The sequence below is a fragment of the Bombus flavifrons genome, chromosome 14, assembly GCF_040668555.2.
Source record: "Bombus flavifrons isolate JBK064 chromosome 14, iyBomFlav1_principal, whole genome shotgun sequence".
In the NCBI taxonomy this organism is placed as follows: Eukaryota; Metazoa; Arthropoda; class Insecta; order Hymenoptera; family Apidae; genus Bombus; species Bombus flavifrons.
Window position 1 is genome coordinate 2,040,894 of NC_138455.1, and position 25,989 is coordinate 2,066,882.

A 25,989-nucleotide genomic window follows, 5' to 3' on the forward strand; every position below is an offset into this window, starting at 1 on the left:
AAATCTAAATGCTCAGGTTCAGTCCCGTTTCTTCAAAATCTATTAAAACCATTTCGTCGTCTTAAAATCAACAAATCATTTTAATCAAGTTGTATTTCAGGCTCAGTGAAATCGTTGATAAAAAGTCGTTCGATTAAAACGTCGTAAAAATCCGCGGCAAATATTAACCTCGGCTGGTGGTCGATTATGCGAATGCAGCACGAACACACCAAACAATGACGGATAAACGCGTTTACTCTTTATCGTGGCCAGATGTCGCGTCTATTCACGCAATGATACGAATAAATTTTTCTTGGTCGCGTAAATTTAAATGCGTGGAAAACAAATATTTCCCCGTCAGTCTGGTTTTCACGTACGACCGATCCCCGCCACCCGATTATTATTCGAAATAAAAATTCAATACTATGCCGTGGCTGTGATAAATATTCGGCCAACGGCGTTCATGCATTCATTCAGTTCCCAGCTACAAAGATACCTCCCTCGACTCGATCAAATTATGCGTTCCTATAAATCCTTCACGTCGATCCAGCAAATGCTCGACGGAGACGTCTTGGAAAACTCCTGTTTGTCGGCGAATGCATTTCTGTTCTAAGTTTCGCCGGATAGCTCTCGACACCTTCAAAACATCCTTCTCGATAATCTGCCGATAAGCTTGTGCGATCGATAATTCAGATTAATTGACAGTTTGAAAGTTGTTACGAAGGGAGAAGTATTAATACGTGTGACGAAGTGATACGAAGAATCGATTGCTTCATCGAGACGCAGCAAAATCGAAATGAGTTTCGTAGCCTACAAAATTCAATTCTTTTTATCGCTGTCAGCTTCGTATCGGCAAGAATAGCGAATATTTTGAAATGAAGTTATTGAGATATGTATAATTTTGTGTGCTGGACTGGGTAAAATGCGTAGTAGAGATACTTGTATGTGGGAGCACGAAGCCGCTACGGGTTCTCAGGGCGTAGGATCACGCCCTGGGAAACCCCGATGAGTCAGATATTTCCCTATAACCAGGTAGTGGCTGGTCAGCGCCTTTGGCTCGCGCTAGTTTGCCGATCCGGTGCGGAGAACCTCGGAGAAGTTGGTGGGCCCGCATTTGCCAAGACCACTCACCTCACCTTCTTGTGGGGCTCCCCGTAACCCTACACCAGCCTTGACCGGGGTAGGATGCGAAAGAGTGAGTGGCATCAGGATAGAAACCCTTGTTGACGACCTCGGCGATTCCTTACGAATTATTATGGACAGGAAAACGAACCAAAAAATCGTTTACGGTGCAGGGGAGGGATACCCAAGTACCAGCGCAGCCGCGGGTTGTAAAGCCGACCCCGCTGCGTCGTCATCGAGCAACCGTGGCCGCCAGGCCCCCGGACACGCTCATACGTCTGGCGAAGGGGACACGCGAACTGGGAGGTCTTGGAGAAGGTCGGAGGAACCCGACGTTACTACCGTCGGCTCAGGATCTTCGTGGGGTGGGATGCGGTGGCGGCGCGGTGGTGGGAGGGGGAGGGAGATCCGACGACGAAATGTCGTCATGCTCTTTCTATTCGGCCGTCGCGGGCACACTCGGCAAGCGGTCGTACCGCAGGATTGCCGAGTCCACAGAAAGCACCGCCTCCGCCGCCAACGGCCGCGCGGGACGTCGCACACGGCGGAGGGATGCGCCCACGGGGGGATCCGGACTCCGCGTTACTTCCGGCTCCCGGTAAAAGAAAGAAGAGGGGCGTGAGGCGCGGGACGGATACCGACACCGATACCGATGCCGAGGCTGCCACCGTGGCCGCCGCCGCCTCTACCATCCTCAGCGGTGCCGACGGCGGCGACGACATGCGGAGGGACGAAATGAGGACCGGACCGGTCGACAAGCAAGCGACCGTGAAAGAAGCGGAACCGACCCACGATCAGGAAGAGGAGGACGTCGCATATCTGCGAAGGAGGGTGCGCTTTCTGGAGGGAGAGGTCAGTCGTCTCCAAGAGACGGTGGAACGGCTGACCAAGGATCGCATGGAGAGGGCAGCCAAAGTTGATAACAACGACGGCGAAGGACAAGAGGTGGGGATCACCTCTACGAGGAGGATAAAAGAAAATGCTCCCCGGGCGCCAACGGGAACGGTTATGGGCCCCCTCCCCCACCTCCCCCACACCCCTGGTCAGCGTCGCGCCGTCTCCGCTGTCCCGACGGGTCGGGGAGTAATACACGTAAAACACACATCAAGGAAACGGATAGATTTGGTGGTCCAGGACCTCGAGATCCACTAGAGAATTCCAAGATCCTGTTTCTCCGCAAGTTGGAGGAATGTCGGCGAAAAATAATGCCAGGGGGGCAATCCCCGCGGCTACGGACGCTGGCGTCGCCGTACAAGCACGATTGCGGTCGGCGAGAGACACCTCGCGGTCGACCGTGGAGTCGTCTGTCGACGAGGCAGGATTCACTACCATCATAAGAGGAGGAAGAGGGAGAGCGAGGCGAAAGAACAGGAAGCCAACGGCGCAACCTCTTTTAACGGTCCATGCGCCGACCGAGGACGCAAGAACCAAGACACGGGTATCGTCGTCTTTACCGTTGTCGACGTTGCGAACAGGGGCCTTGGCGCCTGGGACGGCGACCGCCAGTGGCGGAACAAGGGCAAGGACTTTCGCGGAGGTGACCGCTCGGTCTCCGGTGCGCCCCCGCACGGGAAGGGAATCCATGCGAGGAGCGGGCAGCGGTGATGGATCCGGAGCTATCGGGGTAGGAAAGAGACATAACGCTAGTGGGCAAGACGCGCGCAGCGAGAAAGTGCCGGGTCTTCCCCGACCCCCACGGTGTGCCGCGGTATCGCTCACCGTGAGGAACGGCTCGGGCTTCACGTACAGGGATGCGATGTCGGTGATGAAGAGGGAAGTCAAGCTCTCCGAACTCGACATCACGGAGTTAAGACATCCGGGACAAGCCAGGACGCTGAGAGCAAAGCATCGCGACTAGCCGAGCAGATGGCGGCCACGCTGAAGGACTTGCCCGCCAAGGTAACCGTCCCGCGAAGGACGGCCGAGCTAAGAGTGACCGCACTGGAGGACTCAGTCACTCCGAAGGAGGTGGTAGCCGCCGTTGCTGAGGTTGGGGCCTGTCGCGCCGACGAGATCAACGTGCGAGTTAAACGCTCCGCTCCTCGGGGCCTCGGGTCGGTGTGGCTACGCTGCCCGCTGACAGCGGCCACGAAAATCAGCAGAGGAGGAGACGCCCGACCAGGAGATAGGATTAACATAGGTTGGTCAGCGGCGAGGGTTTTCCCTCTCCCGGCGCGCCGACTACAATGCTTCAGGTGCATGGAGTCGGGTCACGTGGACCGGGACTGCACATCGACGGCCGACCGGTCGGTGCGCTGCTACCGGTGCGGGGCGAAAGGACATCGCGCCAGGGGCTGCTGCCTAAGTATCCGGTGTGCGAGGACCTGGGACTACCCGCGTCGCACCGTATGGGGTCACCGGCATGCAAACCGCCTGCCGGCGAAGAAGAGAGCCGCACAGGAAGCAAGAACCGTTCCAGGCGATGGCGGGGACGCGGCGACGAGGAAGGAAACGATGCCGCCGTCAACTGACCCCACGAAGGCCAGAAGAGAGGACAGAGAAATCGGACACACAAACTGCGAGGGGAACGGCCCGGAGGAGGCTATTGAGACGGATCCTTCCCCGACGTGAGCGGAAGAAGAGGAGGAGGACAACAACTGCTCCTGCAGTGCAATCTTAACCTCTCCCGCCGGGCTCAGGACTTAATGTTCCAGAGCGGCGGATCGGTCTGGCAGCGGTGGCAGAGCAGTACAACATTCTCGACGCGTCACGGGGCGCTGGGCATCTGATCGGCTCGGTCGCCATATTCTGGACCGGGATCGCGGGGAGCCCCTCCTGCTCGGTGATCGAGCGGGGACGGGGTTTCGTGGCAGTGAAATGGGGCGACCTGGCCGTCTACGTGTCGCCCAACATCAGCCGGACAGAATACGCCTCCTTCCTGGACGGACTCGCGGCTTGCGCGAGGCGTTTGGGCACCTGCCCGTCACTGGTCCTCGGGGACTTTAACGCCCACTCAAAGGCATGGGGCTCCCGCAGGAAAAACGGAAGGGGGCGCGACGTGCAGGACTGGGCGGACGCACTCGACCTCCGGCTTATGAATCGGGGGTCGTCCAGCACGTGTGTGGCGAGGCGAGGCGAGTCCATAGTGGACCTCACATGAGCAAACCCTGCCGCATCCCGCCGTGTTTTCGGTTGGGAGGTGTCTCCGGAGGAGACCCTGTCGGACCACCTCTACATCTTGATGGAGGTGCTGGTTGGCGGCGCTATGGGCGACCGTCCGTTGAGTGCGCGCGGATCCATCGGCCCACCGGGAAGGAGAACAAGATGTGGGCGGTGATCCACCGCGACGAGGACTTCATGGTGGCAGCCGCTATAGCCGTCGCTTAATTGGAAGGATCCCCGACCGACGAGGCCGGGGCAGCGGGAGCGACCCGGCTGAGACGCGACATGCACGAGATGTGCGATTCCTGTATGCCGCGGTCCGGATCCCTGCGCCGCGCTGGCGCGGTGTACTGGTGGTTCGAGGAGATTGCTCGTCTCCGCGAGGCGTGCATCCGCGCTTGGCGCCGGTACATCAGATCCCGCCGTAGGCGGCGGTTGGACGAAGCCACGGTGGCTCGTCTGTACGAGGCCTACCGCGAAGCGCGGAGGCCCCTACAACGAACCATCAAGGAGGCGAAGAAGAGGGCCTGGGACGAGCTTCTGGCCAGCCTCGACTCCAATCCCTGGGGGCGCCCTTACAAGATGGTGTTGAACAAACTCCATGCATGGGCGCCTCCCTTAACGGACAGCATGGACCCTCGGTTCCTGGAGGAGGTCGTCGGCACCCTGTTCCCGGGAGCGGCGAACGAGGAAGATGGCAGCTTTACCGAAGAGGAGGAGCAGGAGCCTCAACCTCCGGAAGAAGAATCACGTATCACCGCGGTAAGTTGGAGCCCGGAATCGTGGGTCACCGAGGAAGAATTGGCCGGGGCCGTCGGGAGGATCGAAGCGCGGAAAGCTCCGGGTCTCGACGGAGTCCCGGTCCGCCTGTGGAAGGACGTCGCCGGGGTCTTGGCCCCGAGACTAATGCGTCTGTTCGACGGATGCCTGTCTCGGGGTGAATTCCCCGCTTCATGGAAGGAGGGGCGGATGGTCCTGCTGCCGAAGCCGGGGCTCTCTCCGGACTCGTCTTCCGCCTTCTGGCCGGTGTGCCTTTTGGACGAGGCTAGCAAGCTGCTGGAGAGAGTGGTGGCTGCCCGCCTGGAGTCGCATTTGTCCCGGAGTGTTCCCGGACAGCACGACGGCCAGTTCGGCTTCCGGAGAGGGCGGTCTATGACCGACACAGTCGCCCGTGTCCGCTCCCTTGTCGAGGGGACCGTGCGGCGTGGTTACGTGGCGTTGGCCGTGTCGCTGGACATCGTCAACGCCTTCAACAGCATCCCCTGGGACAGGATATGCGGGGCCCTCGAATTTCTTCGGGTACCCGCGTACCTGCGGGGCGTGGTCTGGGCGTTCCTCCGGGACCGGTGTATTGTCTACACCGTCCGGGGCGGAGGGATGACTGGGAGGGCTATACACCGCGGGGTCCCGCAGGGTTCGGTGTTGGGTCCGTTGCTGTGGAACATCACGTACGACGCGGTGCTTCAGACGCCGATGCCTCCGAACTCGGCGCTGGCATGCTACACCGACGACACGTTAGTGCTGGTCTGGGGCACGGCGTGGGGTAGAACCGTCCGCCTGGCGGAGCTGGCGGAGCTGTCGGTGGCCTGCGTGGTTGCCGAGATCAAGGGATTGGGATTAAGGGTGTCTCCTGAGAAGTCTGAGGCAATGTGGTTTTGCCGCAGGGCCGATCACGAGACGCCTCCAGCGGGTTATCGCCTAAGGTTGGAGGGGGCTGAGATCGGGGTCGGACCCAGCAAGAAGTATGTGAGCCTGACCCTCGACTGCTACTGGACCTTCGGCGCTCACTTCGAGCGCCTAGCACCGTCTGTCGAGGCGACGGCGAACGCCTTAGGACGTTTGCTGCCTCGGCTGTATGCCGGCGTGGTGCGATCGAGGCTCCTCTACGGAGCTCCGATCTGAGCGGCGGACTTGATGACCAACCGTCGCATGCTCCTAGCGGTCAGGAGGCTGTACAGGACGGTGGCCATCAGGGTAGGAGGGGCTTCCGCACCATTTCGGCGGCAGCAGCGGCGGTGCTCGTCGGGTTTCCCCCGTTCGAATTGCAGGCTCTGAGGTGCCGTGAGATTTATCTACACACTCGGGGTCTGTCGGGCGGGATCGGCCCGGGTGGCGTCGACGTTAGGTTTCGGGCTCGGCGGGCTGTGCTCGACAGATGGCGCGTCAACCTCGACACGAGAGCGGGTGCGCCGCGGCTAAGGGTCCTCGAGGCAGTCCTTCCAAACTGGAACGTTTGGTTGAATGGCGGCGGGCCTCCCCTGACCTACAGGGTGACGCAGGTGCTCACCGGACATGGTTGCATCGGTGAGTATGGTTGCACCGTATCGGGAAAGTGGCAACCGCGCGTTGCCACCACTGCTATGCAAGCGTGGATTCGGCGCAGCACACGCTGGAGTATTGCCCGGCGCGGGCGCGACCGCGCCGCGACCTCATCGTGGAAATCGGATGGGACCTCTCGCTGCCGACGATCCTCGAGGCATTGTTGGTAAGCGAGAGAAGGAAGAGGGCCGTGACCTCCTTCTGTGAGCTGGTTATACTTCGGAAAGAAGCCGTGGAGAGGGTGAGGGTGCGGTACTCCCACCCCGAGAGGATCGACCGGTGAGGGCGCGGCAGAGGCCGTGGACGCGCTACGATGAGAGGCGCGCTAAGTCCGCCGCGCCCCCCGGTGGGGTTCAAACTTAGGCGCTGGCAGCTCAGCGCCTCGGGGCCGCAAAGCAGTCCGGTAGGGGAACCATAGGCGGCTCTGGCGACGAGGCGCGGTGTGACGTGGCCGCACATCGCTCCATTAGGGGACGTATTGTGCGTGGGGGGAGGGGGGTCGTTCACACCGGTTCCTGGGCCCCTCTCGATCTCAGCCGGGACGGTCATTGTGGAGGTTTTAGTCGGTTGGAGTCCGGCACTACCACGCCGCTTTTCCCCAGAAGTGACCTGGTGTCCGTGCTGATTTCCTCCACGTTAATAAAAAAAAGAAGGAAAAGATACTTGTATGTGGGTGTCAGTGTGTGGAGGTATGTGTGTGCACGGCGTCTCGAAAACAAATGAATGTGGACTGTTCAGGCGGTTAACAGTCGGGTATGGAAGAAAGTGCTGAGATGCGTGCAAGTGTGTATCGATGAATATCTTAGATTTAGATGAATTGTCCATAAAATAGTATATATTTAACTATTCTAATATTAATTTCAAGATCCACAATTCTCAACAGAAGTACTAATTGAAATATTACATCGAATGTAAACCTATTCTCCGCCTGTAGCGTATTAATAATAAGTTCATTACTCTTCTCTTCGTATTTAAATTCCATCTTTTCGTAGCTTTTTATTAAAGTTAGAAATGACCTATGTTCGCGTTGAAGAGCACGAAGCAAATGTTACACATTAATTCTTCGTTATTGTCTCTCCGTTTTTTCACCGGATTTCCGTTAATTGAAGTCGATTAAACAGCCTCGTATCGACGACTTGTTACCTCACCCGGGTTCGTTTCATTTTGTAGCATGATACAACGGTAATATTTGTAATTAAAGATAAATATAGGAACCGTAACGTTGTGCTTGCATGATATTGGAAGTCTCATATTGGTATCGGTCGCGTGACAGTGAAAAAAATCTCCATCGTGCAATATTGTTCGAATGGAAATACGTATGGGGAGGCGATAATAAATTGTACACATTGAAACACGTGCATTTTTATCCTGCCACCCTCTATTGATCATTGGTACTGTTTCTTTCTGTGATTTTAGTTTTTTGCCCGACTCTTGGGTAGCGTTGTGTAGCGGTTTGTTTGTTAGCTGAACTGATTTGTAGCGGGATTAATATTTGTTTAGTCCGAATTACAGGGATTTTGCGAAAATAAATACGTGTAATGGATGACCCGTCAGCCACGTAATTATATACGTGTATAGAGCGATACACGATGCAAAAATACGTAAAATACATACAGAGTAGTTCGTAACTGGTGGATTCTATGAAAAAAAGAGCGAAAATGTAGAATACAATTCTTTTCTATAACGTTTCGTTTCCGAGAAAATCGGGTTTGAAAATTTTACAAGTATGCTTAAACTTGGCTAATTTCGTATTAAACCTAAAGTAAACAATCAGAAGGAAGTTATTATACATACGAAAAGTATAATCGAAATTATAATGTGAAATTTTTTTGTTTAAGCCCGCAGTTTCGAAAAAAAAAGAAAAGTAAATTTGTAAATGCCATGCCTCTGTATCAGATCAGTTCCTAACTAAATATGTTCAAACTTTATTTCCTTGAAAATGAGGGTTTAGAGGGAAAAATATGATTTTACAATTTCAGTTTACTTTCGTATGTGTAACAATATGCTGTTAATTATTTATTCACACCCAGTCTGTACTTAGCCAAGTTTAAGTATATTTGACAAATTTTTTCTCAGGAACGAAGCGTCATACAAAAAAATTTCATTTCATATTTTCCTCTTAATTCTTCTCGTAGAATCACCCTGCATCCAATTGTACCATTAGTTACGGACCATTCTGCGTAATATGTACATTATATAAAATATGGCAAATAATACGAAAAATAATATCGAAAACGAGTACTCGTTGTAATATTTAGCAGGCGGAATAAATCTCTGCTCTGGTTGCATTTCAGCAGTGTTCACCAAAATATGAATCTGCACAAATATTCGCGATGTATTTATATTTTTCAGTGTTCGTAAGAGATAACGTCAAAAATAACATAAGCGCGCCAAATCTCGGAAATATTGGAAAAATCACGCCCCTATCATAACCAACCGGTATTACGGGCCTTGCCAAACACACTGTGCAAGACAACGTCCAGGCACGAGCGGAACCGGAAATGAGGGTCATTCTGTTCTGGACACGTTTTCATCGTCGCTAACGCGAAAATAGCAATATACACCGAAAGGAGAGGAATTTGGTGATTGTGTTTATACAATCGCGGATTGGATTCCTATCGAACCAGTACCACTGCGCCTTGATATTCGTCCATTTCATGTTAATGCTAAATTTGTGACATTTGCGGAAATCGATAATGTAATTGAAATTATAAAATCGCGAAATGTTTGTGTTCCGTGATTTTCAACGTCGACTGATTGCAGGCGTTTAATTATGCTCTGTTTCAGCTGCGGTTTATTGATTTTGCTGTTGCTTCGTCAAGTTTCATTTTTGTAACTAAATGATATATACAGCAAGTAGATATAACGTAATTCAAACATTTCAGAACTTGAAAGTTAGATAACGCGAATATCTGAGAATCGGGAGACCTTGAAATTTGGAAATTTGATACGCTAAAAATTCGAATGAACGAATATTTGACAAAGTTGAAAGCGGAGATCCTTAACGAAGATACCTTGCCTAAGGTGTAAAAGTTTGAAAATTTTGAAATATACAAGCGTGGAACGCCGAAGATTTGGAAATTTTGAAATTCGGGAATCTGGAACTTTGAGGATCTTAAGATTCAAAAAGTCACAAGTCTGAAATATCGAGTATCTGATTGAACGAATACTTGGAAATTCAAAAACTTGAACCACTGAGAAACGTATCCTACCGAAACCAACGGATCTAGCTTTGTACAGAATTTCCACAATGAAAAGCAAACCAAGAGCAGTCTTTGAATATTTAATCCAAGAGAAGGGTTCGTTGGTGTTTTCGAAAATATAATCCACAATGTCTCGGAGCGTGGAAACAAAGAGAAGTTGTTTCTATAAAATGTGTAAGATATTCCTTTAGAGTTCATACAGTCATCTCGCAGTTTGCATTCGTTCAATCATGTTCATTGCGCAACGTGCAAATGAGAACACTCGGATATTTCAACGTCTCGAAACATAATGGTGATTATAACTGACGTAGTGACGTGGAGAGATTCTTGGAGAAGGGATAATATTATTGTAATTTTATCGAAATGTCGATATCACAGTCGATTATACGGAGAACAATTAATATTATATATATATAGTTGGTATGTAATTAGAGTGCGTTAACAATGGTTGGAATTACAGTTGGAAGTATTGTTACTACTAACTAAGGGTATTGATGAAATCTGACAGGAAATTTATTAGAAATGCCCATTTGTGAAGCTATGTTTTATAATATATTAAATTAATTTAAATTAATTTGTTGCTATCGTAATAGTATGATATGACACGACTGTAATTAATTTTGCATAGTATCTTTTCTTTTTGCAATAGAGCTTCTTTTACCCGATCTGATGAAATTGTGCAGAAAATGGAATTCTCTATTCTAGTATATTTTTAATTTATGAGATTTCATTTATTCGAATAGAGATTAAGATTAATCTATCGATTCTTTAAGTATTTGTAGATTCCACATTTCTTTGCCTAGTAAGACACAAGTTTTTCAATATAAATTTTCAACTAAACTGCTCTTTCTTTGCTAAATTTGTTGCAGTTACGCTACTTTTGAGTGCTTTTTTAATTATAGTTAGAACGCTATTAGTTTTATGCTAAACTCTTATAATCAGAATTTACAATCGATTAAAGAAAATAATACATTGTATATAAACATTAATAAGATATGTACATATTTGAAACGGAAGAAGGCATCCTTTACTGGGAAATGTTATCTTCTGATAATACAACGTTCGGATATTAGGGTATTCGTATATGTATCGTATACATGTATACTAAGATATTAATTGTTTAAAAATTGGATTGGATAATTTTATATATAACTCAATGAATTATACATATATCGTGGAATGAACATTGAAAATACGTTCTGTTGACCAGAAAATAGTACATCATACTTTGTTAATTTTCAAATTAAATCACGATAGTGTTGTCTAAATGAACCTAGTTTTTACAAAGATATACATTGCCTTAAGATAATGATGACGAATATTGTCTGGTCATGTACGATCTGAATTACTTTATCTCGTTACATTTTCTATGAGTTTCTTGTCTATCTTGATTAGTGAGCGAACTATACTCTTAATGTTATACCTTATGTTTCAGAACACATATTCCTATGTATTTTATTTCGTCCATAACGAACAAATAAATTGTAACATAAATACAGAAGGAAAACAGGAAAGCACGAGATTCGAAATGATAGAGATTCTATTTCGAGGAAATACTTTGAAGAAACATCAATAAGAAAAACTCCATCAATAATAAACGATCTCTAATATTTTTATTAATCATCTAACTGTAACGATCAAAACATGTATAAATTCCTGAAACGATACTTCATCGAGAGACGTGAAAGAAAATCCACTATTCGACAAGAATGTTGTGCAAGCGTAGCCAGCGCCAAATGAAAAAGTGAAATGGTTTTAAAAGACACGATTTTAAAGACTTTCAAAGACAAAGTGCTTGTCGAACGAACTGCAGAATAATTTTTGTTCTTTGATCAGCGTAATTCGCTTCACGCACCAGAGCTCTCCCAGGCGCGTTAACCTCGCAGAGGAGTGTAAAGCTATCTCGCAGCCTTGCGGATTATTAGCCACGTTCTTTTACGGCGTCTGTAAAATGACGTTACACCACCGTCTCTCGCCGAATCGATATCTTTTTCTTCCCTCCACTCTCTTACCTGGCAGGTGTGTCTTTCTTCGTCTTATCGGCCGACGGATACTCGATCTATATTCCGTGGAGCCGCGGAAAGGCTGTAAAGTTTGGATGAGGAAATTAATCGGCCGCTTCGACGCAACCAACTTTTTACTTTTTTCAACCGAGACTAGGAACACCCTTAATTTAATGGAATGTAAATGTGTGCACCGAGAATTTTATCGTTTGCGTTCTGGAAATTATCAGCGTTTGGTTATCGAAATTAATCGATTACCTTTTAAGAAAGATAGCTGTGGCTCCTTTATTGTGAATTGAGGTAATCGAAGCTTTCTTTATGGTGGATATCTTTTAACCCATTTAACTTTCTCTGATTTATAAAGCAACGTCTGGAATAATTAAATCGTACGTTTTCTTATTGTATCTTAGATTATATAGCCGAAATATAAAATTCAAATTAATGTTAAAATCCAAATTACATGTTACTTTATCCAAGGCATCGTTTAAAATAGAGAATCACTTTGAAGAATTATTTCCTTTTGTGGAGACACGGCAAAAAAAAAAAAGATTGTAATGTCGCTACCATCGAGGATGAGATATTTTATGCGAGTTCAATTTTAAATTGGCACAACGTTTCCCCGTTTAATCACCATAAGTGATATCTGCCATAAAGCTGTCCATTATTATGCTTATTCATGGGATTTGTCGCTACTACCATTTCCCGTTTCCTTTTGTCTCTTCTTTTTACCCCTTGACGGTGGCACGAATAACTTCTCCGATCCCTCAACTCTTGGAGCTTTTCCAATTATCGGTTGAATCATTCGAATCGCGCATTTGCATTCAGTCCACTCTTTTCAGAACTTGTTTCAATGCTAATACGTCATCATTTACCTTCCCTTATGTATTTAATTCGTACAAGGTATTTTCAGAGATATATAACCGATCGCCATTGATTTTTGTGTTCATAGGGAACACGATGTTTTCATAATTTTTCGTTGGCTCGCGAAACATTTATTTTAATAGGATTTTTAGCTTCCATGAGACTCCTCTTCGCCTATTCCCTTCTGATATTTCCGCTAAAATCACTTTGCTTTAATACGATGAAATTTGATGGCATGATTTTTCAAATTCTAACTTAGAAGAATCGAAATTTCGTAAACACACACCGACATAATATAATGTCATTATATAATCTCCGACCAATCATCAGAAACTAATAATCTGTAGACATGCGAGCTATTTTTATCTATTTTGCTCCTATCTTTCGGCGAGTAACACGCAAAAAAAAAAAAAAGAAGGAGAATCCATGGGTAAAAGAGTTGTCAAAGAAAATCCTTCTATATGGAAGGAAAAAAAGAGCACGTTTCAACAAATATCAAAATATTCAGGATCCTTCGTCTCTGTCTTGATCCACGAAGAATCGATAAACGAAGCGTTTCCCAAAGTATCAATCATCGTACCCACGACGGCGTTCTTTTCTTCCCTTCAGGGATATCTGCCGAGAAGAAAAGCAACCCCCGTCGAATGTAAAATACCAAGACGCGGGAGTTTACGAGGCACCGAAGAAAACAAGGTAGACATTTCTGGCCCGAAATCGATGTGCCTGTTAAGCGTCGACCGAAATAGATAAGTTGAACAGAGAACCGACCGAACGATAAATGGAGCAGCAAAAAGCAATAAGATTTATCTGGATGGTCGTGGGACGATGTTAACGAAAGCTTTCTCGGAACAGGTGAAACGATTTCTCTCAAGAAATCCCGAAGGAACAACTATTGGTTATTTGCTAACGATATGCTGTATCACAATGACCACCAAAAGTATTTGCATTTCGTTATATTTGTTATAGCATCTGCATACTAATTAGTTAGATCTGTTTGCAGCTGAACGATACGATTGTAAAGTCTTTGGAAATAGTTTAAGGAAACGACAATTGTTTTTAAATCGAGAACAATCCAACGACGCGAATTTTTTTCGGATTAGCATACTTTTTTTCTTTTCTCAGGGCCTATCGCTACCTGATGTGGTCGATACGCAGGGGTTGGACTTTTCCCTTCTTTGAAACACCCACTTGTCAATTATTTCCTCTCCATCTTCTCCATTGTGAGAAAATACCAAATTAAGAAATTCGAGTGTCCACCCACTCGAAACTTGCCTAACATCAAACCGCTACTATAGTAAACTTCATCAAGTAAACACGCATTTCTCCTACCAAGTAAACGCGTCTATCCTAGTTTTTACCGAACTGTCCTTAAGGAGGGGGGGGAGAGGTATTAAATTTTTTGCATTTTTTTATTTTTTTAATTGAATGCATAATATCTTAAGAATATTGTGTCAAAATTTCAAGTCGATTGGAGCAAAATTGACGAAGTTACGAGTATTTTTATACATGTCGGATTTTAATACCTATCCGACGGTGATTCTAAAGCTTACTTCGGGTTAGTGAATTCTAAACCTTATGGTGGTGATTTTTCAATAGTGATAAAAGAATGTGTAGGACATGTTCAAAAAAGAATGGGCACTACGTGAAATAGTCAAAAATACCGTTGTCGATACTGAAACTAAGGCTGGAAAGAAGATCAAAAGAAAGAGTCTGTCTGGTAAAGGGAAGCTTACGGCTAAAATGATTGATAAACTGACGGTATACTACGGTTTGGCTATTAGACGTTACTCTGATTCCATGGAAAATATGCAGAATGCTATCTGGGCAACGTTCTTTCACTATAGTTCGACGGACGAAAATCCACAGCATAAAAAATGCCCGAGCGGCGCGGACTCGTGGTGCGAATGGCAAAAAGCTGCAGCTGCTAATGCATTGGATTCTTTTAAACACACGTACAGTGCTCTTCCCGAGGATGTTTTGAATGCCATCAGGCCTCTCTATGAAGATCTGAGCAAAGATGCTCTCCTGGAGCGATGTGTCGGAGGCTTCACGCAGAACAGCAATGAGAGTTTGAACCAACTTATTTGGAAAATCTCACCAAAGCACTTGAGTGGAACCTCTGTCATCGTTGAAATTACAGCTTATGTGGCAGCCAGTGTCTTCAATGAAGGTTCTTTTGAGAATTTTGAGAAAGACAAACTAAAGAAGGTAGGATTCGTCGTAGACAGGAGCAAAAAGATGCTTTAGACATCATGGATGATAGCAACATCCTTTATGGACCTGGCATTGATGATTCAGTGTGAGGTAAGCCGATAAAATTCGCTTATGAACGTTTTATACCAGATTTTTTAGTGTTTAAAACTTTAAAGCGTTTTCTCCACAACTCACGTTTTCAAAGTCGGTGGACCACAGAACTTCAAAACTACTGCACTGATCCTTTTGAAATTTTGAACACTATTTCTGTACCTAATTTACGAGGTAAATTTTTCAAATTTGTTAATTATTCCTATTTTACAGTAACAAAGTGTTCCAAAAAAGTGAAAAATTGAAATTTCGAAAAACTCTCCCAACATTACCTGGGGAAAACTGTTATCTAACGAATGACCTTTGATTTTTTTATTTCAGATGATCCAGCACCAAGTTATCAGGGACACCGCAATTATACTTTTTCCGAGACGCGTCCGAATAATTGCTGCCATTGCCGTATTTTTTAATATTTCTCCGTGAAAATTTTACACAATATTCTTCGAATGTCATACTTTAATGTACTATTGGTTTTAAAAAAGAGATTTTAACTGTGTCGTCACAAAAAATTCACAAAAACATGCCTTTTTTGTACGAATGAACCTTACCCCCCCCCCTTAAGCTTTAAAGTGACTCAATTACATTAAGTTGCATTCCGAGGCAGTCGAATAAAAGTTCGCGCGAACGATCTTTCGTAGTGCAACATGATATATTAAATATGATATATTAATTTTCGTAGATAGCATCTAGCAGTAGGTGCTCTCACGTAATTACAAAAATTGTAGAAAAGTAGTTTGTAGAAAATACCGTAGGTACTGATAAACAGACTTTTCGGAAGAAACAGAGAACTTGCACGTTACGATGTCGTCGAAATTCATGAAAAAGAAAAGTATATCCGTAGAAAAGTTTGTATGTGCCGTCTTTCAACCGTAAACAAAACTCAATGTTTCATTCGTTTACATAGATGATATAAACAGAAACCGAGAAATAATTAATCGATGTTTACTGAAAATTTATGATTTTCTACAGAGGCGACGTTAGTCGTATCAGTGACACCATTTTCTGTTATTATTAGTTATTTATAATGGGAAATTGCAGTTCAATTCTATATTTTTAACGAATATTTCCCAGTAAAAAGCAAAATTTCACAATTTTTGTCACTTACAGTGTTTCCCACAAGTGCTCTTCAATCGTAGACTATAAAAATGGAGAATCTGATGAAAAGATGCTTCGTTAGAAACATACAGAATTAAAATATGTGTGTAATGACATTAACAATGTAAGAATATCGATTAAGAGATAGAGAATAGATTTAAAAAAATTGATGTAGACTAACTTAAATAACGTAATGTTGTACTAACGATAAAATCTGGATAGACAAATTCCCAAAGCATCCTTACATTTCGGTGGGATTTTCTTCCATTCACAGAGAAATGTATTTTCTGAAAGAGGGATTATCCGAATCGAATCACCATGAAGGGAGAACGCACGAGGCGATAATGTTGCTCGAAAATCGGGAAACAAATTCCGAGCAATAGATTCCCGCGGGAGCAAGGTAGTCGGGAAATGACGCATTGCCTGGTCGTGGCATGGTAAAAGTCGGTCGATTGCAAATTTCGTGATCTTTTCCACTGGCTTGCGGAGATCTTTGAAATTTATCACTCGTGTGCTTCCTAGAGCGTGCACTGGGCCGCATAACGAGATTCGAAACGCTTTTTTGCCTCGTATAGCAGACAAATCTACACAAACAGGAGCGAACAGACGGAAAATGAACTACAGCGAAATAAACCAACCTCGATTTCATCGAATTTCTCAAGGAAAAATTCCAGATAACGATCACTCGCGTTTTGTACGTTCTTGTGATACTTGGTATATATTATCAGGCCGTTTTATAAACTTTAGTATCTTCTTTAACAGATAGTTTGACATTTGAACAAAGTTCTTCACGATGATCTTGGCATTTCTTTCATTATAAATATTATTCGAGGAAAAAGCGCAAAACGCTACAACGAAATACACACAGCAACCCTCTTATACAGCTACTACTACAACAACACAACTAGCGAAGATTAAAAGTGTTTCTGGCTAAGATCTTAGAGGTCTGTTTATCGCAAGTGCCGTTATCATGTCGCAAAAAGATGTCAAATGATCGAGTCCCGCGCCATCCTACCAACCTAAAGAATTCAATTTTGGTTTCTGGCAAATAAATGTAAGAGAAATCCGGAACGGTATTATGGATCGATCACTATACGAATTCAGCCAAATTCAATCACGTGAAAAATTGAACATGGAAAATTAAACAAGCGCGATACTCTTCGAATAAAGTAGCGGATCTGTTATATTTTCAGTATGTTTGTCGAGTTACTATCTTAGAATTTTTCGATTATCATATGAGAACCACTTTTCATCTGGTTTCAAGAAAGGATCTTGTTTATTTGTTTGAAGTAACTCTAGCTATCTTCATCCGTGTAAGGATCTATATATCGTGAAATCCATTTGTCCATTTTCTTTGCTCTTCCTATTTGAGCCAAGTGATGAATAATGGTGGGATGGCTTACTTTCATTTGAAACGCTATTTCTCTTACTGCTTGTCATGGATTAATTTCAGTAATATCTTTCGAAAACATTATTGCGGATGGCATTTTCCATTTTATCTCTTGCTTCGCTTCACAATAACAAATTACTTTGAAACGATATTTTATATGCACAAACGTAAAGGGTTTGAAGAGATGTTCCTAATGATGGCGTATGGAATTCAGTTAAATTAATTGATGAATTTATAAAAACAAAAAGAAAGAATTCCAGAACGTTATTTATTATCATGATTAATTTGTGTAATATTCAGTATTATAATTTTAATAAGGTACACAAACCTCGAATAAAAATATGCGAAATTTTAGGAGTAATTATTTAATGAATCAATGATTTGCATCTGAAAAACTTTCTATCAAAGAATCATAGAAAATAAGGAGTTTCACGCCAAGTTATAATCTTTTTGAGTACAGCGATCTTTATATTTTTCCCGAAAATCATCTACAACATCGAAATAAACAGATAGAAGATTCATTTGTACAGTTTTTGCAGATTCAGACTATGCCCTTTCAATAAATCGTACCGATCAATCGTTACACGATCGTAAAATACCTGTAGTCACGATATATCAACAAAATCTGAGAGATAGAAATTTCACGATCTCATGAATTTGTATGCATTAATAACAAGATCTTGTTACGATGGAGAAATATAAATTGCCTGTTCTTGCAGAAAAATGAAAAGTGGACGCACTTCCGTGCTCACATTCGTATCAGCCACGAGAAATTCCATACATATGTATATTTCCCGTGTGAATCTTCAAGAATCGTGTTTCGATGCTTTCGCTATCGAACTCGCCCGTCTCGATAACGAGTTTCTCTGTTCGTATCGAGATATCTCGTATTCATGTGAATCTCGTCGCTTATTTCGCGACAGATAGAAGAAAAGTGGCGCGAAAGAACTCGCATATAAATCACGAACCAACCGTAACCGAGTTAAGACTGTGTATCCCATGTATGAATGATGCATTTCTCAGATCAATGAAGGTAATCTAGAAGATTGATATGGATGTCAAAAGTTTTACGATAGATTTACTACCTACATCAGAATTACTACGAATGGAGATTTATGATTGCAGAAAACGATATGATTGTAGATACGATATCTCATCAAATCTATTATGATTATAGATTTACTGTATTAAATATCGTCGTTGAAAGTTTTAATTAAACTTTACTGTATGCGGTTATATTATGAAACTGAAGTTTTATCGTTCAAGAAAAAAAGATAATAACGATTACTTCTAATAATTAATTTAGCATTAATTTGTATTAGGGTATTTTAATATTTATGAATGTATGTTAAATATCTATTTCTCTCCTCGCAATTAGCGACCGCCCTGCTGGTATTAGCAAGTAAATTAATGATTTAAATCCTTCTTTCTATCTTTGTTTCCTATAGGAATAAAAATATTAATAAACAAGAAACATTTTCTACCACCAACGTATCGTTTCATTTAATTTCAAAATCGACTAACGATAGCAGATCAACTCGAAAACCACCGATTGCATACATGGCAACAGCAAATTTAATTACAAAATTAAACAGCGCCTCTGAGGCAGGATAGTGGGTCGTTTTGCTTCATTACTTTCCATCGATCTTGCCGCTAATTACGAAATAGTAATTTCGAAACACGCGTGCGGTGACGCTCCGAGATACCAGCGACGGCTTTCACAACGGAAACTAATTTTGCATGCGTTCCGCGTACAACGTAGAATCGCGATATCGTACGTGAGATTGCGCCTCGATACCAAAATCATGGAATATAAAATTCGACGGCGTGTTTCGCCGTTGAAAATTTTTCGATTCGTAGCCGTTCATACAGGGATGTTCGTCCTTGGAACAGTGAACTACCATTTTGGAACCTAAGTGGCCGATCAAAAGCGACACAAAGGAATAACATCTGCGTTATTGTTCCATAAACTTATTGCAAAGTGCGGTTGTGAGTACCGTTCGCTGTTCTTTAGAATTGAAACAAGTTCCAGGAAATTACGCTGGCAACTTTTATGCTGTATCGAAGCTGCTATTAAATGTCGATCTTCGTGTGAAAAATAGAACGGTTCGTGTCATCGTTTGATATTTATGTGAATGTTGTAGATTCGTCTGATCGAGATATAAAATACATATATCTACGTATTTGAAGCATAACGTGAGAAAAGTTGTAAATTGAAGAACACTCTTCCAAAATATCCGTCGCGCACAACTGAAAGTATAAATTCCGATTGAAGAAAATCCGCAAGGTGAGACTTACCTGTAACGTGCAAATACAGTTCGTAACGTTGCAATTGCGAAATGATACAAAATATTACAGGTAGAGACGCATGTGGTGTGATACAGCAAAACAAAGATGCAACTACAAATGGATGCTGGTCAATCCCCTCAATCGGATTTTAATCCTCCTAAGTATCAACTAGTACACAGCGCGCTGCAACGACGCAATTCCACGTCGTAACTCTAAAACAATACATCGAGTTTCCTACACTTACAAACATTGTACACGCGCGACATCATACAATCGTCTATTCTACGAAGTCTTACTATAATCTCTGCAATGTTTCAATGCACTCACCAGGCGGGGATTACGGGAAAATTCTACAAGTAACACGTTCTACTGTCAGTTAGCTTTACATTTTACGGTAAAAGAGAATTTGCGTCTCCCCGTAAATCCGTATAATATTTAATACGTAACGTAATCTTCGGTAATTATATCGGGAAGGCCGCGATTTCAATGAGTTTGAAATACGTGTCAGGGTCAATATTCTCAACAACTCTTTTCCTCTGTACGTGTAACCGTCGCACAGCCTTCGTTCTCGAGCTCTCAGTTTCTATTACACTTCATTCTGGCATACGTATTTTTATATTAGATCGTCCGTAAAATTTCTTTTATTTTATAAGGAAATAATGGATGCACAACATTTTTCGTTTTACATTATTTTATCAAATTACGTATGATCCATTTTGTTTTATCAAGATAAAGATCACAATGTTCGACAGATTAGGTTTTATGATTGTATAAAAATGCATCGTTGTAAAAGATGTGTAAAAGACGTTTCTGTAAAAGAAAGACACTTTTCGGACAACCTAATATATTAGCTCAACCTAATCTTAACTCATTCATGCTAAGTATCTTTAACATACGCCCCATTTTTCAGGGATAATTCTGAATAAAAAGCTGAAAGTTTAGATTGGACTATATAAAAATGCGCCCACTTTACGACGAATCGTAACACAAATTCGACCAGAGTTTTATGCAAATATTTCGGAAACTAAGGTCGAGTGTCGGTAATACGTAGAGGAATAAGTTGTTCAGAATGTTAACTTGGACAATATATTTCAAGGTCGTCAAAATCAACGACGTTTTCTCTATATAATTAGGTACCCTATCCCCCACTTAAACTCCATTTTTCTAATTATCTTCATAAGGATATGAATTTGCATAAATCCTCAGCTCACTCATCAGTAGCGCTCAAACTAATACGAAGCGAACCTTGAGTATCGGTTTTGATTCAGATTTAGAACTTACAGACTGAACTTTGTCGCATTACTGGTCGTCGCCGCGTTTCTGTAAACGTCTTTTTGTCTGCTCTGTTACCACTATACGATATTTGCCGATGTCTTCGCGGCCATGTTGGGCGATCTAAGTTCTTTGAAGTTTAAGCGTCCCTCGCAACTATAATCTCTTTCACGATGCTTGTCGATAAGTCGACATTGTACTTACAATGGGAATCACGGAGGGCATTATGGATTACGAATAGATGTGTAAGCCGATTCGAGTTACGAAAACGGCCTGAGAAAACAGCCACAATTCGCCATGTCGTTGCAGTTTAGATATCGTAGGCAGATTTGCAGTTCCGCCGGCAACAGGATACGTTTCTTGATGGGCAGTTTGGATATCAAGCGGTGCACGCGAGAAAGAAGGTTTAAAGAGAGAGGGTTAAGGCGTTTAGTTTATAAGGAATTGGCAAAATTGGTGCTTTCGTACTGACTGTGTCGCAACATGTAACGTAGACGGAGTATTAAAGCGGCGCGGTTTGAGACATGAAAGATTTTATTGGCAGATTAAAAGAAACTGTATTGCAGCTAAATTACGGATTCTCTTTATGACGAGCGTTATTGAGATTAGCATGATATTTGCAAGAAAATGACAGATTTTGAGAAAAGTTGAATATTTCACTGAAATATTCGTAGTTACAACACACTTGTTTATGTTTTTAAATATGTCTTAAATCCACGACCTTCTATTGTGTCTTTTACTTCTCTCTTCAATTTTTATTCACGATAAGTTCAATATATTGTATAATATCTTACACGATTTCTATCTTCGTTATTAATTAGCTGCATTACTTGTTCCTCTAACGACTCTTAATTCTTCGTCGAAAATACAGAAGCTCTTTATCTCTCACAAATTTCAACGTACCAACTTTAACGTATCTTCGTCAACATCTCCAGGTGTCAAAATTTCCAGCAGATGCACGAGAAAACAATTCCACCGGTCTGTGCATCCAATTTCAAATGTTGTAATCGCTCGACCCAACGCGTTATCATAATTCTTCGCTATGTTGCGCTGCCCAGAGATGCATCCACGGTAACCAGGTAATAACTGGTCCGGTGTGAATTCTTCAACTAAACGAAACGGCAGAAAGAGAAAGAAAGAAAGAGAGAGAGAGAGAGAGAGAGAGAGAGAGAGAACGTGTAAGAGAGAAACGTCGCTCGATAAATTTCGAGAGCCCCTAGAATCAGACGAGCCCCTGGAAATTTTTCATTGGCTGTTTAGGGACCGACATCCGATGGCTGGCTCGTAAAGCACCGCCTAAGCAATAGCAATTTCTGTGATATAGCTACCTGTTCCCCACGGAAAAAATGCCACCTTAACACGTTGATAACGAGATACATATTTCGCCTCTCGTTTTGTAAGGACCTTGAATGGCAGGTAGATTTTTGCTTGTATTTAGGAATTTAAAATAAAATAATACAAACTGTACGAAGTCCTAAAACGATACGAGAACGATGAAAAAGAGTTCATGTTCAAAAATATCGTTTGATGTTTTGAAATTTATTTTTTGAAATCCAGAAATTGAACAATGGGATTTCGATTCTAATATTTAATTTCATTTGCCTGAGATTGAGAAACGCGAAGTCTAAGTAAAACAAAGAGAAGAGTTGGTCAGCTAATTCATCGACCTACGTCGATTATTCGTTAAAACGTGTCAGTATCATTTTCTGTAACACGATCCACATACATCGCTGCAAAACATAGACACCAGAACATAATTAGAGTCGATGAATAGTTCAAAGATCGACAAACTCATCGTAAGCGGCTCATCAAACAACTAATTGAAAGAACATTTAACATTGCTGCCCTTGTCGTAGCGACTGTACGCTATGTTGTCGCAACAGTTCTCAATTCGACGATTCTAATCTTCCAGCCAAGAGCTAATTAAACGACGAGATTTCCTGCAGTACAACGCACCAACGACTCGTCTGACAAAAAAGCCATTGTTTACCGAGCCTCTGTAATAGTCGAACAGATTGCAGAAACCGCGGTATCAGCGGAGCTATGACGAACTTCAAATGTAATTCCCTCGCAAACCCCGTGTCTCCTTAATGGATCTTGCCGTGGAAATAATCGCAAGAAACGCAGCATTTACGTCAGTCTTGCAAGGATAACGAACAGGCAGTTGTCGGTTATGTTGTTCGACAACCCTCTCTGGGCACAAACAACAGAGACGAAACGCTATCGCGACCTGCTGCTGCATGAAGTCACTTACGGGTGATTAGTTTTAACTATGCAACATGCGTTTGTCCTCCGCGATAACGATTTCGACGACTGACCTCGACGATTCTGGCAACCAGTAGGGCTATTTTCCTTGACTCCCTTTTTACGATCGATCGTCGATGAATGTTCTATGGCAACTCGACTGCGATCATCGTTGTTCTACAAATTGGGGTTGGATATTACGATTTTTTGGTTTTACGGTCCTATCAATATACAGTTCATTAGCGTTACTGCAGAATTTACTTTCTGTAGTTACTGTTTTACCGATTGGTCCTTTCGTTGTAGACACTTTGGCTCAACATTTTTTATGGGCGCTCGTGTTTTTAAATTTGAAGAATGTGTCCTGAGTTACGCTGTTAAAAGGTTAAAGCGACAGTCGGACAAAGAACCGACGAAAAGCTTCATGTAACCGGTGCGAATGTTTCAGTGCACCGCGCATTGCAACACGCAGTATTTTGTAGAAAAGTTGCTTTGTAATGAAACGCCGGCTTCCAATAGCTTAAAGAACATGTTATTCGATTCGACGTCCGAATGACGTGTAATCTGTTCCAAGTCAACCTGAGAAAATGAAATCCAATTCTTTTCAACCAAGCGTTCGAAAACGATAAATTCCAACGAAGCGACTGAAACGAAGTCAGTGTATCCAACAGAGCTATCCACAAACAGTTGAAATCCACGAAGTCGGCAGACAAACGAGCAAATACGCAAGTATAAGAGAACATCGTCCGAATGTAGGAAAGTCATCTGGAAAGCAAGAAAGTGGCTTCTTTCGTGGCTAAGAAAATTTTATAGTTGCATCGAAAGCTATGCAGAGAAAGTGGGTATTCCCATTTGGCGCGTCACGTGCAGGCACAGAAAGGAAATATACGGAGAAACGTATTACCTATGAACGAAGCGACCCGTTCCTTCAGTGAAATAATTCACGGCCGAGCCGCTCTCACTAACCGGTTTTCAAAAGTCGCCTCATCTCTCAAACCAAGCTTCTCCGTTCTTTTTAATAAATAGTGAGGCTGCTCTGTCGCGTCAAGACGCCAGGCGCTATCTTGTTAACCTCCCGAGGCAGATTTCATGCTTGACCATGAAACATGAAGACTTTTCTCTGAAAAACCCAGCTTGTCAAACGTATAACGAGTAGTTAAGGAATAATTTAAGCTTGGGAGTAGCTTGAAATTTTGTCCGTTTTAAATAGGTATTAACGTGGCGTCGAATCAGCTGCATGTACAGTTCGCGAATCTATATTCACAACGGATGGTTAAAATAAAATTTGCTTTATTTTATTTTTATTTATTATATATATAGCAAATTTTATTTTAAACGATACATTGTGAAGATAGATTCGTGAACTGTACATGCAGTTGATGCGACGCCACGTTAAAATATAAAATTTAAAATAAAGTTTGCTATACAGGGTGGTTGGTAACTAGTGGTACAAGCGGAAAAGGTGCGATTCTACGCGAAAAAAGAAGTCGAAAATATAGAATAAAAATTTTTCGTTTGAGGCTTTGTTTTCGAGAAAATCGACTTTGAATTTTCGCTCGGTACGCGTGCACTTTATCACGTCTCGTTATAACGGATCTCACTGTAGATCGTTGAAAAAATATAATTAATAGGTAAGTTGACGACAAAATAATTTAACATCAAGTAATTCTAAAAGGAGGCCATGTACGACTGTAAATTAAATAATGATATTAACGAAATGATAATAACTGATTGAAGTAGATTGAAGTAGTAATATTCTACACGTAGTATCAGTTCGCAGTAGTATAAGTCGTTTCGTCAGACATCGCTTGTACTAACTTATTTTATAAATATTTCGAAATACACCCACTCTTACAAGAAGTTATTTCAAGATTTCATAAATTGTATTTTACCGTTTTGTAGTCAAGGTGTTTTAGATGAAATGGCAAATAATTTCGATTTCAATATTAATTAGAATTTTCCAAAATGAAAAAAAGAAATACTTCCGTTTGCAATAGAAAATGGATCCTCAACGTTCCGGCTCCATTCAAGTTCCGTCTGTTTTAATCGGCAAAAGATCGCGATTTCCGCGATTCCGTCGTGCAAAAATAATCGTAACGGGTGCAAAAGACTCCAGGAGGGTCGCCAGACGAGCTGGATAGACGTGTTCCGACTTCAGACACAGGCACCCGGTGCAATTAAATCCACGTTCAGAAATCGCGTCGAAATAAACAAGGCCAGCAGACTCGACTAATGGAAAGAGGAAGCACCGAGCTACAAGGGCGGCGCACTTGGATTTCCGCTTTTAGTAGAAAATTATTCGCTTCCGTCCCATAATGAATACTCCCTGGCTATTGTGCGCTGTTGACGTCGAGGTAAGGAATGAGATCCTATTGGACTTTTCAAGTAGTGCTGAAGTTGACAAGATAAGGATAATGGATGAGCGCTCACGCACGCGGAGAAAACCAAGACCTTGCGGATGATAGAACTATGGAAAATATGTTATGTGTATATCAGATGAACCCGAGAAACCAGCAGTTCGTGCGAATTTATTGCTATGGTAATTGCTATACTAATTATAAGGACCATTGGAATCATTTTATTTCTGATATGTATATTTAATTTCTTTTTCTAATATGTGCAATTTCTAGGCTGGTTCCTTTGGTATTTTTTCAAATTTTTCATAATATCGGTGTATATCGCACATGTATCTTGAAAGTAAATATAATTCGTATACAATACATTTTTTGAGGAGAGAAACGAGATAAGACGATGTTCAAGTCTTAATGAACTTTCATAACGAATAATTATGTTGCAAATATTTTATTTA

At 43.0% G+C, this 25,989-nt stretch overlaps 1 protein-coding gene and 1 pseudogene across 3 annotated transcripts in view; one reads left to right on the forward strand and one right to left on the reverse strand.

The window, feature by feature from the left end:
• dpr1 (defective proboscis extension response 1) overlaps window positions 1-25,989 on the reverse strand; it is a 454,795-nt gene that overhangs the window by 130,341 nt on the left and 298,465 nt on the right. The gene's annotated exons all lie outside the window — the stretch shown is intronic.
• On the forward strand, window positions 14,116-15,446 carry LOC138186955 (uncharacterized; annotated as a pseudogene).